Source organism: Felis catus, chromosome B4 (genome assembly GCF_018350175.1).
Source record: "Felis catus isolate Fca126 chromosome B4, F.catus_Fca126_mat1.0, whole genome shotgun sequence".
NCBI lineage: Eukaryota > Metazoa > Chordata > Mammalia > Carnivora > Felidae > Felis > Felis catus.
Genome location: NC_058374.1, coordinates 64,295,156 through 64,308,881, shown reverse-complemented (window position 1 = coordinate 64,308,881; position 13,726 = coordinate 64,295,156). Strand labels below are relative to the sequence as shown.

The following is a 13,726-nucleotide window of genomic DNA, read 5'->3' as shown; positions in this document are numbered from 1 at the left end:
CCCCAAAAACAAATAATCAAGTGAAGAAATGGGCAAAAGACATGAATAGACACTTCTCCAAAGAAGACATCCAGATGGCCAACCGACACATGAAAAAATGCTCAACTTCACTCATCATCAGGGAAATACAAATCAAAACCACAATGAGATACCACTTTTCACCTGTCAGAATGGCTAACATTAACAACTCAGGCAACAACAGATGTTGGTGAGGATGCGGAGAAAGAGGATCTCTTTTGCATTGTTGGTGGGAATGCACGCTGGTACAGCCACTCTGGAAAACAGTATGGATGTTCCTCAAAAAAATTAAAAATAGAACTACCCTACGACCCAGCAATTGCACTATTAGGCATTTATCCACGGGATACAGGTGTGCTGTTTCAAAGGGACACATGCACCCCCATGTTTATAGGAGCATTATCAACAACAGCCAAAGTATGGAAAGAGCCCAAATGTCCATCAATGGATGAATGGATAAAGAAGATGTGGTATATATATACTATGGAGTATTACTCAGCAATCAAAAAGAATGAAATCTTGCCATTTGCAACTATGTGGATGGAACTGGAGGGTATTATGCTAAGTGAAATTAGTCAGAGAAAGACAAAAATCATATGACTTCACTCATATGAGGACTTTAAGAGACAAAACAGATGAACATATAAGGGAAGGGAAACAAAAACAATATAAAAACAGGAAGGGGGACAAAGCATAAGAGACTCGTAAATATGGAGAACAAACTGAGGGTTACTGGAGGGGTTGTGGGAGGGGGGGATGGGCTAAATGGGTAAGGGGCACTAAGGAATCTACTCCTGAAATCATTGTTGCACTATATGCTAACTATTTTGGATGTAAATTTAAAAACATAAAAAATAAGTTAATAAAGAAAATATTTGTCTTTCCATGTTTGGCTTATTTTATTTAGCACAATGTCCTCCAGTTATTGCAAATGGCAGTGTTTCCTCCTTTTCTTTTTTATGTTTATTTATTTTATTTTTTTATTTTTTTTAAATTTTTTTCAACGTTTTTTATTTATTTTTGGGACAGAGAGAGACAGAGCATGAACGGGCGAGGGGCAGAGAGAGAGGGAGACACAGAATCGGAAACAGGCTCCAGGCTCTGAGCCATCAGCCCAGAGCCTGACGCGGGGCTCGAACTCACAGACTGCGAGATCGTGACCTGGCTGAAGTCGGACGCTGAACCGACTGCGCCACCCAGGCGCCCCTATGTTTATTTATTTTAGAGAGAGAGCACATGCAAGGTGGGGAGGAGCAGAGACAGAGGGAAAGAGACAGAATCCCAAGAATGCTCCCCACAGTCCACACAGAACCCAATGCAGGGCTTAAACCCACAAACCATGAGATCATGACCTGAGCTGTCATCAAGAGTCATATGCTAAACAGACAGAGCCACGCAGGTGTGCCAGCATTTCCTCATTTCCTTCTTTTTAAAGAGTGTGTGTGTGTGTGTGTGTGTGCGTGTGTGTGTCACATCTTCTTTATCCATTCGTCTGTTGATTAACACTTAGGTTGTTTCTGTATCTTGGCTATTGTGAATATGCTGCAGTGAACATGGGAATGCAGGTATCTTTTCAAGATACTGATTTCATTTTCTTTGACTATATACCCAGAAGTAGAATTGCTGGATCATATAGCAGTTCCATTTTTAATTTTTTGATAAACAGCCACACTATTTTCCATGGTGGCTATACCAATTTATATCCCACCAACAGTGTACAATGGTTCCCTTTTATCCACAGCCTTCCCAGCACTTGTTACCTGTTTACTTCTTTTTTAGCCTTCCATTTTTTTTTTAAGTAAGCTCTATGGGGGTTGAACTCATGACCCTGAGATCAAGATTCAGAGGCTCTACTGACTGAGACAGCCAGGCTCCCCTGTTGACTTTTTGATAATAGCCCTCCTAACAAGTGTGAGATGATAGCTCATTATGGTGTTGATTTAAATTTCTTTTTTTCTTTCTTTCTTTCTTTCTTTCTTTCTTTCTTTCTTTCTTTCTTTCTTTTTACTTTAGAGAGAGAGAGAGAGAGAGAGAATGTGCATGAGCAGGGGAGGGGAAAAGAGGGACAGAGAAAAAGAGAGGTGGGGGAGGGAGAGAGAGGGAGGGAGAGAATCTTAAGCAGGCTCCACAGTCAGCACAGAGACCAATGGAGAGCTCAATTCCATGATCCTGGGGTCATGACCTGAGCCAAAATCAAGTCAGACCCTCAACTGACTGAGCCACTCAGGTGCCCCTGATCTACATTTCTTGATGATTAGTGATGTGGAGCATCTTTTCATGTACCTGTTGGCTTCTTGCATGTTTTCTTTAGACAAATGTCCATTCATATCTCCTACTCACTTTTTAATTTAGTGATTTGGTTTCTTGCTATTGATTTGTATGAATTCCTTATATGTTTTGGAAGTTAACCTCCTGTCAGATATTTACTTTACTCAAAGTGATATACAGATACAATGCAATCCCTCTCAAAATGCCAATGGAATTTTCACCAAAATAGAAAAAATAATCCTAAAATTCATACAGAGCCACAAAAGACCCAGACTTCAAACTTCCTGACTTCAAACTCTATTACAAAGCTATAGTAATCAAAAGCAGCATGGTACTGGCATAAAAACAGACATACAGAATACTGGGACAGAATAGACAGCCCAGAAATAAACCAATTCACATATATAGAGTGAACTAATTTTCAACAAAGGCACCAAAAATACCTAATGGGGAAAGGACAGTGTCTTCCAAAAATGCTGTTGAGAAAACTGGATATCCACACCCACCATATATGAAAATCAACTCAAAATATATTAAAGACCTAAACATAAGACCCAAATCTGTAAAACTCCTAGAGGAAGATGTAGAGGAGGCACTCCTTGACATTAGTCTTGGCAATGATTTTTTGGATTTGACACCAAAAGCACAGGCAACAAAAGCAGAAATAAACAAGTAAGACTACATCAAACTACATCAAAAGGTTTTGCACAGCAAAAGACATAATCAGCAAAATGAAAAGGTAACCTACAGGATGGGAGAAAACATATATGAACCAAATGAATTCTTTTTAAATGAAAAATGACCTTGAAAGGGGAAGATGGCAATAACAGATTTGTTGAGTTTAAATATGTTTTCAATGAGGTAGATTAAAAGCTAAATAAAATACATATTTTGAGGTTCAAAGGAATTGTTTAGCTAGTAAAATTAATTAGACAGCAACCTATCAATCACCCCCTTCCCTTTACCTTTGTTTTGGAGTAGAAATTTAATTCAACTTCATTTCACAAACATTTACTGCACATTTTCTAAGTGTGAAGAGCCACATAAAGAGATAAACTGATGCACCCTAATCTAAAGGAGTTCCCACTTTCTCAGGGGATATAGACACTGCCTGAAAATCTATGGCTATAACAGGGTTTGAAAGGTTATGCTCATAGCCTGAATAAAGTGTAATAAGATCTCAGAAGTAGAGGGGTGCCTGGGTGGCTCAGTCGGTTAACCAGCTAACTTCAGCTCAGGTCATGATCTCAAGGTTCACAAGTTCGAGCCCCACATCAGGCTCTGTGCTGACAGTTCAGAGCCTGGAACCTGCTTCATGTTCTGTGTTTCTGTTTCTCTCTGCCCCTCCCCTGCTCTGTTTCTCTCAAAAATAAATTTAAAAAACGTTAAAAATTTTTATAAAAAAGATCTCAGAAGTGGAGCTCAACTGATTCTCCCTGAAAGGGTTAGGAAATGCTTTATAAAGCATGAGGTGATTTTGAGCTAGGATTAGGAGTAGGAGTAGGATCTGTTCCATCAACTGGAGAACCAGTGAAAGGATTTTCTAGATAGAGGAGTATAGAAGTGGTGACACCATTGACTCCATCTTTGGCCCTCCATCTTGTTCACGCCCACAGAATGACCTCCCTCAGGGCTACATATTCCAGGCTCCATGGAAGTTAATGTGTGCCCTGACTGGAACGTAGGAAGGCTTGCTCTGATCTTCCCTAATGTGGCACACAGAAGACACCACTTTATATTTTTTAAGTTTATTTTGAGAGACAGAGAGAGAGAGAGAGAGAGAGAGAGCAAGTGGGGAGGGGGGCAGGGAGCAGAGAGAGAAGGGGAGACAGAATCTCAAGCAGCCTCCATACTGTCAGCACAGAGCCTGACACGGGGCTCAAACTCACAAACCATGAGATCATGCCTGGAGCTGAAATCAAGAGTCAGATGCCGAATGACTGAACCACCCAGGAGCCCCAGAGGGTACCACTTTAGCTAATTAGTAGAGATGACTGGCACACAGATGGTGCCATTTTAGACAACTACCCTTTGACTGCAACATAATGATCTCCTTGCTCTATAGAAGCTGTGAATTAAGGTCCAAACTTAATTCAGAGAACAAAGACAAACACAGAGAATAGCTGTGTAGTGAATTGTTGCCCATCCAATTCCTCCCCCATCAGTAAGATACCCTGAATAAAAACTCTGTAAATGGTATGGAGTGACTTGCTTTGTTTTTCGGTCTCAAAGTGCATTCTCAGTCTGGAGGATACTTTTACTATCCCTCCTCTGCCTTCTAGAAAGGAGACATAACAATATGAGCAACGGCAGGCAGCTCCTACATGCCAAAGTCTGGTGTATTTATCTGGGGAAAGTGGGATGTTTAATATGGCTGGCACAAAGAAAATATAAGATAGGAATATGGGCCTAAAGTAAAAATAGTTTGGTCTGTGGAAATACAGATAAACCAAAAGACCAACCATATGTCCCAATGTCCAAGCTTTGGTTAATAACTGCAAGCTTCCCTAAATTTTGCCCTGGTTTCCAACTAGGGACCAACTGAGAAAGCCAAATATGTTCCCCTAACCAAGACACAGGATGTTCCATTTCCAGTTAGCCTACCAGCTTCCCCATGCCAACAACCTCTAATCAGACATACCCAAAGACTTCCATTTTCCCACTACCAAGTTTTCCCACTCTTCTGCCTGCCTTAAGTCTCCATTAAAATATAAAGGACAGCAGCTGTCTCCCTTGCCATAGCATGCTCTGAACAAATAGCCTTTGTTTTCATTCAGGTGGTCTTTGTTTAATTCCACACAATCAAGTCTACACTGCCATCTAGATCACCTCAAGTCTTCCTATTCTACTCATACCTTTTCCAATGATATTAACTGATACCAACTACCGAAATCTTCCAAAACACACAAAATAATAAAGTGTTTATGATGAAAAGCTTTGCATCGTGTTTGTAGCTGCCACTGTCAGTGCCCCATCCATGCTCCTGACTCTGTAGTATGCTCGGCTGATTTCCAACCCTGAGGGTTTTCTCCAGTGGCCTGAATATAAGCACTCCCCCAGCTGTACATAACCAATGACTGAAGACAGCTGGTATATAAATACCCCAGTTTCTTCGCTTCTCTGGTAGGATGATGGGAGGCTTGCTTTCTACACTGACTCCCAGAGTTCTCCAGCAGGATTAAGCTACATTTGCTCACAGTTTCCTTACCACCTTCCTTTCCATTCTTGTGTTCTCCATCCCCAACCAGTGTTTCCTAGGATGACCTCTCAAATAAATAACTTGCTGTCGAATTCTTTCCTCAGGGTCTGCTTCAGTGGGAACTCAAATGAATACAGTGTTAGAATTGGAAATAACCCAAACCACATTTATTCTAATAACTAGCCACTGCAGAGAGTAGACTAGCCTGTCCCATAGGTTTTTCACTGATAAATATGTTTTAGAAAAGAAGAAAAGAAAAAGAAAAAAAATGGTAATGCCATTTACAATTTAAAGAATAACAGGCATCTGGTTCATTAGCAAGCAATTTTTACTAATAAATTATATCACTCTACACAATAATTTAAAGCTTTTGAATTAACATAAAACTAGATGTAAAAGATTTCAATGCAAAAGTTTAGAGCAAAATCAATAGTAAAATCATATGATAAAAGACTCTAATTTTTTATCATGAAATGAAAGAAAACTGAACCAGAAATCTCTCATTTATGGTAGATGGGGGAATTTTACCATTAGTTAAACAAGCAAATGTTTTAGCAGCAGTTCTCAAATGTTTTGGGCTCAGGACACATTTATACTCTTTAAAATTATTGGGACGCCTGGGTGGCTCAGTTAGGCATCCAGCTTTGGCTCAGGTCATGAACTCACGGTTCATGACTTTCAGCTCCGCATCAGTCTCTGTGCTGACAGCTCAGAGCCCGGAGCCTGCTTCAGATTCTGTGTCTCCCGCTCTTTCTGCCCCTCCCCCATTCACACTTTGTCTCTCAAAAATAAATAAACATCAAAAAAATTTTTTTTAATTATTGAAACTCCAATGAACTTTTATTTATGCATAGTTGGCCACTGAACAATGTAAAGGTTAGAGGCACCAACCACAGCCACAGTCAAAAATCTGCATATAACTTTTGACTCCCCAAAAACTCAGTTACTAAAAGCCTACTGTTGACATTTACAGTTGATTGACATATATTTTGTATGTTATATGCATTATATACTGTATTATAATAAAGTAAGCTAGAGAAAATAACATTAAGAAAATCATTAGAAAAAATACATTTACAGTACTATACTGTAAAAAATCAGCATACAAATGGACCCATGCAGTTCAGACCCATGTTGTTCAAGAATCATCTGTAGTTTAATTTATCAATATTTACTGCATTACAAATTAAAACTAAGAACTTAAAAATATGTATTAATTACTTTTTAAAATAGCAGTCATAATCATGAATAACACATTTTAAAAAAACTAAGACAATTTTCTCCGAGAGGCATTGTTTTACATTTTTGCAAATCTCTTTGGTATGTAGCCAACTAGAAGACAGCTGGATTCTCATATCTGCTATAGATTCAATCTGTTATGATACCACGTGCCATGTAGTCTCTAGAAAATTCCATTTTACATTTGTGAGAGAATGAAAGTGGAATAAAAAATGATGGCTTAGTATTTTTGAAAAGTTTTGACCTTGTGGAATCCCTGAAAGGATTCTGGGGATCCCCAGGGTTTCTGGACTACACTGGAGAAATTGTTGCATTAAAGGATATACAAATCATGTAGCAGACAGTACACATTCCACTGAACGTGGGTTACAACATAGGTAGATGTTGAGGCACCTAGTCTTTTTGATCTTGGCCTTAGGCATCTTTCTAACCTTGGGCACCGTGTCATGATATCCTTATATGGAAGTAACACTCTGTCGCTAATTGACAAGTCTCCAGCACCTGTTGCCCATATTCTTCATATTGCTATTTATTGCTGCTGTACACGCACCCAGTGCCCAAGGATAGGGACTTTCCAGCTTCTAAAGCACAGAGGCTTGGGGGAAGGTGGAAGGGGAGATATGCTAGCAATCGGCACAGACCTGACCTAGACCCAATCTTCAGAGCATAGCCAATTTTCACGTGACTTAGCACTTAGCTGCACCTTGATCAGTCAGTTGACCACATTCTTTGTTTGGAGCACTGAAGGAGAGCCAAGCTTCTTTATCAGCTCAGAACAAGACTTTGGGCACAGCATACATGCAAAGCACAGGCATATTAAATCCAGGGAACGCTCCTCTTTGTCAGGCACTTCATCTATTGTTCTTTTTAATCCAGGCTGGACAATAGGGAAGCGATTCTGTTTATATTCCATATTTTTCACTACAAAAGAGAGACTTCCTTTTCTTTTTCTTTTTCAAATAAACATTGTATATATTTAAGGCATATGAGATGATTTGATACACATAATAAAAGCACCACTACAGTCAAGCTAATTAAAATACCGTCTCCTCATAGTTATCTTCTTTGTGTGTAATAAGAGCACCTGAAATCTACTCTCTTAGCAGTTTTCCAGTATTCAATAAATATTAACTATATTCACTGCACTAGATCTCTAGGTCTATTCATTCTATATACTGCAACATTGTATCCATAAATCAACATCTCCTTTTTCCCCCTACCTCTCTGCCCCTCATAAAACTAAAACTACAACAATCCATCTTCTGGATATATATCCAAAGAAAATAAAATCAGTGCACCCATAGTCATTGCAGCATGACTCACAACAGCCAAGATATGTAAAAAACCTAAGTATCTGTTGACGGATGGAAGAATAAAGAACATGTGGTGTGTATATCCAGTGGAATATTATTCAGCCTTAAAAATGAAGGAACTACTGCCATTTGTAACAACATGATGACCCTGGTGACAGTATGCTAAGTGAAAGAGGCTAGACACAGAAGGAAAAATACTTCATTATCTCACTTATATGTGGAATCTAAAAAAGCCAGATAGAAGCAGCACGTAAAAGAGGCATTTTCTAATTACAAATTGTAAGAGTAAACAAAGCGCTATTACCACAATTGGAAGGAAGCACACCAAATATAGAGTAGTGGCGGCTTCAAAGGAGAGAGCAAGAGAGATGGAGGGTGGGGAAGGCACAGAAGGAATTTTAACCTCCATATTTTTTCTTTTATTAAAAAAAAAAAATGTGGAATGCCTGGGTGGCTCAGTCACTTAGGCATCCAACCTCAGCTTAGGTCATGATCTCGTAGTTTGTGAGTTCGAGCCCTGCATCGGGCTCTGTGCCGACAGCTTGGAACCTGGAACCTGCTTCAGATTCTGTGTCTCCCTCTCTCTGCCCTTCCCCTGCTCCCACTCTGTCTCTCTCAATAATAAATAAACGTTAAAAAAAATTTTATAAAAAAAATGTGAAGCAAACATAATTAACTGTTAGTACTTATTACTTGTATGTGGTAGGCATTTGGGTGTGTAAGGGAAAATAAAAATTGAAACTTAAAGGCTTAATGCTCTCTGTTAAAAATGAAGGAAGAGACTCCTCCCTTTTCTTAGAGCATTTTCTTTAGAAAACTTTTAGGTTTGAGATGTAAATCCTTTTTAAGGCTTTTTTGCCAGATTTATAACCCAGGAATATTTTTCTCAAGGAGCTGGGGGCCACCTCCTTGAAATGTAAATGTCAAGGGAGATAGCACCCACCCCTACTTGCCAGTTCCCATGGGAGACTAGGAGAGTAATTTTGGTGGGCATCTGGCTCCAAACTGCAAAACTACCAGCTCTCATAAAGATATGAAAATTGGTTTTTCCTTCATTGTAAAGCCAACCAGGGGTGCCTGGGTGGCTCCGTTGGTTAAGTGTCAACTTCCGTTCAGGTTGTGTGAGTTCGAGCCCCACATCGGGCTCTGTGCTGACAGCTCAGAGCCTGGAACCTACTTCAGATTCTGCATCTCCCTCACTCTCTGCCCCTCGCCTGCTCGCACTCTGTCTCTGTCTCTGTCTTGAAAATAAATAAACATTAAAAATAAATAAATAAAGCCAACTAACAAACATGGTTACTCCAAATTCCAAGTGAATTTAGGAGGAACTATATGTGACAAATGATGTTCTCAAATTCTCCTACTTGAGAACTAGTTTTGTTGTTTATCTTGAGAACATATATACAGTGGGTTGCATCTGCCTGGCTATATACAAACTGTGAGATTTATTTCTGTGTAATTTGTTAGCAGAATGCCTGTAATGAATATCAAGTTCTAGTTTAATTTTTATGCAAATGATAAAAACTATTCTCTTTCTCTTCTACCTTTGTGGAGAGGTTTATTGGGTTGGGAGATTTTTGTTTTTAATTATATTTCCCCATCAGGTGTTTGTTATACTATTCTTTGTAATTTCTGTATTTTTCAAATTAGGAAGAAAAGATATTATTCATGGACAATTTCTCAAAAAAATTGTCTACTTTCCTATACTACTTTTACCTATAAGCAAACTTCATTATTTTAGTAAATAAGCCATTTTTCACCCTGGCCTTCACTTATGACAGGGGTTTTTGTATTTAAATGTCTGGAAAACTGTATTGAGATCTCAGTATTAAATGCATTAAAAAAAATAAGAGGCTTCGGAAAAAGAGTTTATTTTTTTAAGTAATCCCTACATGCAACGTGGGGCTCAAACTCACAACCCTGAGATCAAGAGTTGCATATTCTTCTGACTGAGCCAGCCAGAAGAGTTTAAAATCTAAAACACTAAAATGGAATTCATAGAGGATTTGTATTTTCCCATAAAAATATCTTTAAAATATAATATGATTTATTTTTTCCAGCTTTATTGAGGTATAATTGACAAATAAAAAGTGTATATATTTAAAGTATACAATGTCATGCTTTGATATATATGCATTATGAAATAATTACTGCAGTCAAGCCAATTAACATACCTATCACCTCACATTGCCACCTTCTCTGTGTGTGTGTGTGTGTGTATGTGTGTGTGTGTGTGTGTGTTGTGAGAATGATGTGATTTAAATTAAAAAAAAAAAAACACCACCTGTCTCTCCTGACAAATTTTAACTTCTCTAAGATCAGGGTCATTGTCTTATTTGCTGTTGTCCTTTAATACAGTGCTCCTAAAACAGTGATAAGTACATAGAAGATGTCTACTAGGGGCACCTGGCTGGCTTAGTCAATTGAGTATCTGACTCTTAATTTCAGCTCAGGTCATGATCTCACAGCCATGAGATTGAGTCCCACATCGGGCTCCTCTCTGGGTGTGGAGCCTGCTTAGAGTCTCTCTCTCCCTCTCCCTCTGCCTCTCTCCTGCTCATGAGCTCTCTCTCATTCTGGCTCACTTAAAAAAAAAAATAGTAAAGACTTCTAGGTTCTGGTTCTGCATGTTAGGAGTCTGGAAGTCTCCGCTTTGTCCCAGCAAGAAGTAAAAACCTTAAAAGACTGAAAAATCAATTACTCTCCTTGGATCCAACTCTTCTTGGACAGCAACCCGCTGTTCCCAAGATTGGAGAGACCTACAGGTAAATACAGGGAGCAGAGACTCAAATGGAAACCACCATGAGAAACTTCCAGGATTGGAAATCCAATCTGCAACTGACAAATTGTTAGAGGCTCAACATGGACAAATATGAGAGTTAAAAACTCCAGAAGAACTCAGACATACAAAGGCCACTATACTTTTGTGAGTTATACCTCCAGGAGCTCTACATATCTCAGTTCTCACTGAGATCTACATATTACAGTTCTCACTATAAATACTGGGAAAAAATATCTTTGTGCTTCTGGTAGGAGGAGATGAAAAGGAACCAATTTGAAATATACCAGAGCACTGTGTTAAGAACAAGGTCTGCCTTCAGGGGTAACTGTTAACCAGAGCCTAACTAGTTAACCAGAGCCTAACTGAATTGCAAGATGGAAAATACCAACTCCAGCCCACTCTAGCCATCCTGTCCCACCTAAGCTGGGAGAAAAAAACACAAAAATACTTGTAAATTTCAAAATCCAGAGAAATAGGTTCACCAAGATTGAGACCTAATCACAGGACTATAGAACATTTCCCCTACTGCCACACTTTTTCACCACATTACTAAAGGCACCACATTACAGCAGGTTTTTTTTTTTTAACCTGGTACATCCTGTCAAACTATCAAGAAAAATTGTAAGGCACACTAAAAGGCAAAAAACACAACTTGAAGAGATAGAGCAAGCATCAGAATCAGACATGGCAGGGATGTTGACATTATCAAACTGGAACTTAAAATAACTATGATTATATTTGCTGATGGCATGATACTGTATAGAGAAAACCCAAAGACTCCACCAAAAAACTACCAGAACTGCTAAATGAATTCAGTAAAATAGCAGGATACAAAATTGATAGTCAGAAATCTGCAGCATATCTATACTCTAATACTGAAGTAGCAGAAAGAGAAATTAAGGAAACAGTCCCACTTACAATTGCATCAAAAAGAATAAAACGTCTAGGTAAAGACTTAATCAAGGACTTTCTGCTTATGGACAGCCCGAGGAAGCATCGTTAAAGTCTCCCCTCACACCACCAGCATGTCTAAGTCAGAGTCTCCCAAAGAGCCTTCATCAGAGTTTCGAGCTTTGAGACAACCCATGAGAGTCTAAGGAGTCATTTTGAGCAATGGGGAATGCTCACACACTGTGGTAACAAGGGATCCAAACACCGAGCGCTCCAGAGACTTTGGGTTTGTCACGTGTGCCACTGTGGAGGAGGTGGATGCAGCCATGAATGCAGGGTCACACAAGGTGGATGGAAGAGTTGTGGAACCCAAGAGGGCTGTCTCAAGAGAAGATTCTCAAAGACCTGGTGCCCACTTAACTGTGAAAAAGATGTTGGTGGCATTAAAGAAGACACCGAAGAACATCATCTAAGAGATTATTTTGAAAAGTATGGGAAAACTGAAGTGATTGAAATCATGACCGACCGAGGCAGTGGCAAAAAGAGAGGCTTTGCTTTTGTAACATTTGATGACCATGATCATGATGACCATGATCTAGACAAGACTGTCATTCAAAAATGCCATACTGTGAATGGCCACAACTGTGAAGTAAGGAAAGTCCTATCTAAGCAAGAAATGGCCAGTTGTTCATCCAGCCAAAGAGGTCAAAGTGGTTCTTTCTGGAAATTTTGGCGGTGGTCGTGGAGGTGGTTTTGGTGGGAATGACAACTTTGGTCGTGGAGGAAACTTCAGTAGGCAAAGTGGCTTTGGTGGCAGTTCAGGTGGTGGTGGATATGGTGGCCGTGGGGATGGCTATAACAGATTTGGTGATGATGGAAGCAACTTTGGAGGTGGTGGAAAAGCTATAATGATTTTGGCAATTACAACAATCAATCTTCATATTTTGGATCCATGAAAGGAGGAAATTTTGGAGGCAGAAGCTTTAGCCCCTATGGTGGTAGAGGCCAATACTTTGCCAAACCATTAAACCAAGGTGGCTATGGAGGTTTCAGCAGCAGTAGCAGTAGCTATGGCAATGGCAGAAGGTTTTAATCACTGCCAGGAAACAAAGGTTAGCAGGAGAGAAGATCCAGAGAAGTGACAGGGAAGCTACAGGTTACAACAGATTTGTGAACTCAGCCACACACAGTAGTGGCAGGACCTAGCTCCTACAAAGACATGTTTTAGACAATACTCATGTGTATGGGGAAAAAACTTGAGGACTGTATTTGTGACTAATTGTATAAGAGATTATTTTAGTTTCTGTTCCATGGAAAGTGTAAAGCATGCCAACAAAGGGTTTTAATGTAGATTTTTTTTTTGCACCCATGTTGTTGATTGCTAAATGTAATAGTCTGATCATGATGCTGAATAAATGTGTCTTAAAAAAAAAAAAACAAACTTAATCAAGGAAGTGAAAGACCTATACTTCAAAAACTATAAAATACTAATGAAAGAAACTGAAGATGACACAAGCAAATGGAAATATATTTCATGTTCTTGGGTTGGGAGAACCAATGTTAAAATGTCTATACTACCCAAAGCAATCTACAGATTTAATGCAATCCCTATCAAAATACCAACAGCACTGTTCACAAAACCAGAACAAATAATCCTAAAATTTGTATGGAACCACCAAAGACCCCGAACAGCCAAAGTTATCTTGAGAGAGAAGAACTAGAAGTATCACATTCCCAGATTTCAAGATATATTACACAACTATAGTAATCAATATGTGGTACTAGCATGAAAATAGACACATAGGTCAATGGAATAGAATAGAGGGTTCATAAATAAACCCACACTTACATGGTTAACAAATCTATGACAAAGGAGGTAAGAATATGCATTGGGAAAAAGACAGCCTCTTCAACAAATGGTGCTAGGAAAACTGGAAAGCTACATGGAAAAGAATGAAACTGAACCACTTTCTTACATCACACACACACACACAAACTTAAAATGGATTAGGAGCT

At 39.1% G+C, this 13,726-nt stretch overlaps 1 pseudogene; it reads left to right on the top strand.

Annotated features, from left to right (window-relative positions):
• The first annotated feature begins 11,737 nt into the window (after positions 1–11,737).
• Positions 11,738–12,888, top strand: LOC101089780 (annotated as a pseudogene).
• The last annotated feature ends 838 nt before the right edge of the window (positions 12,889–13,726 follow it).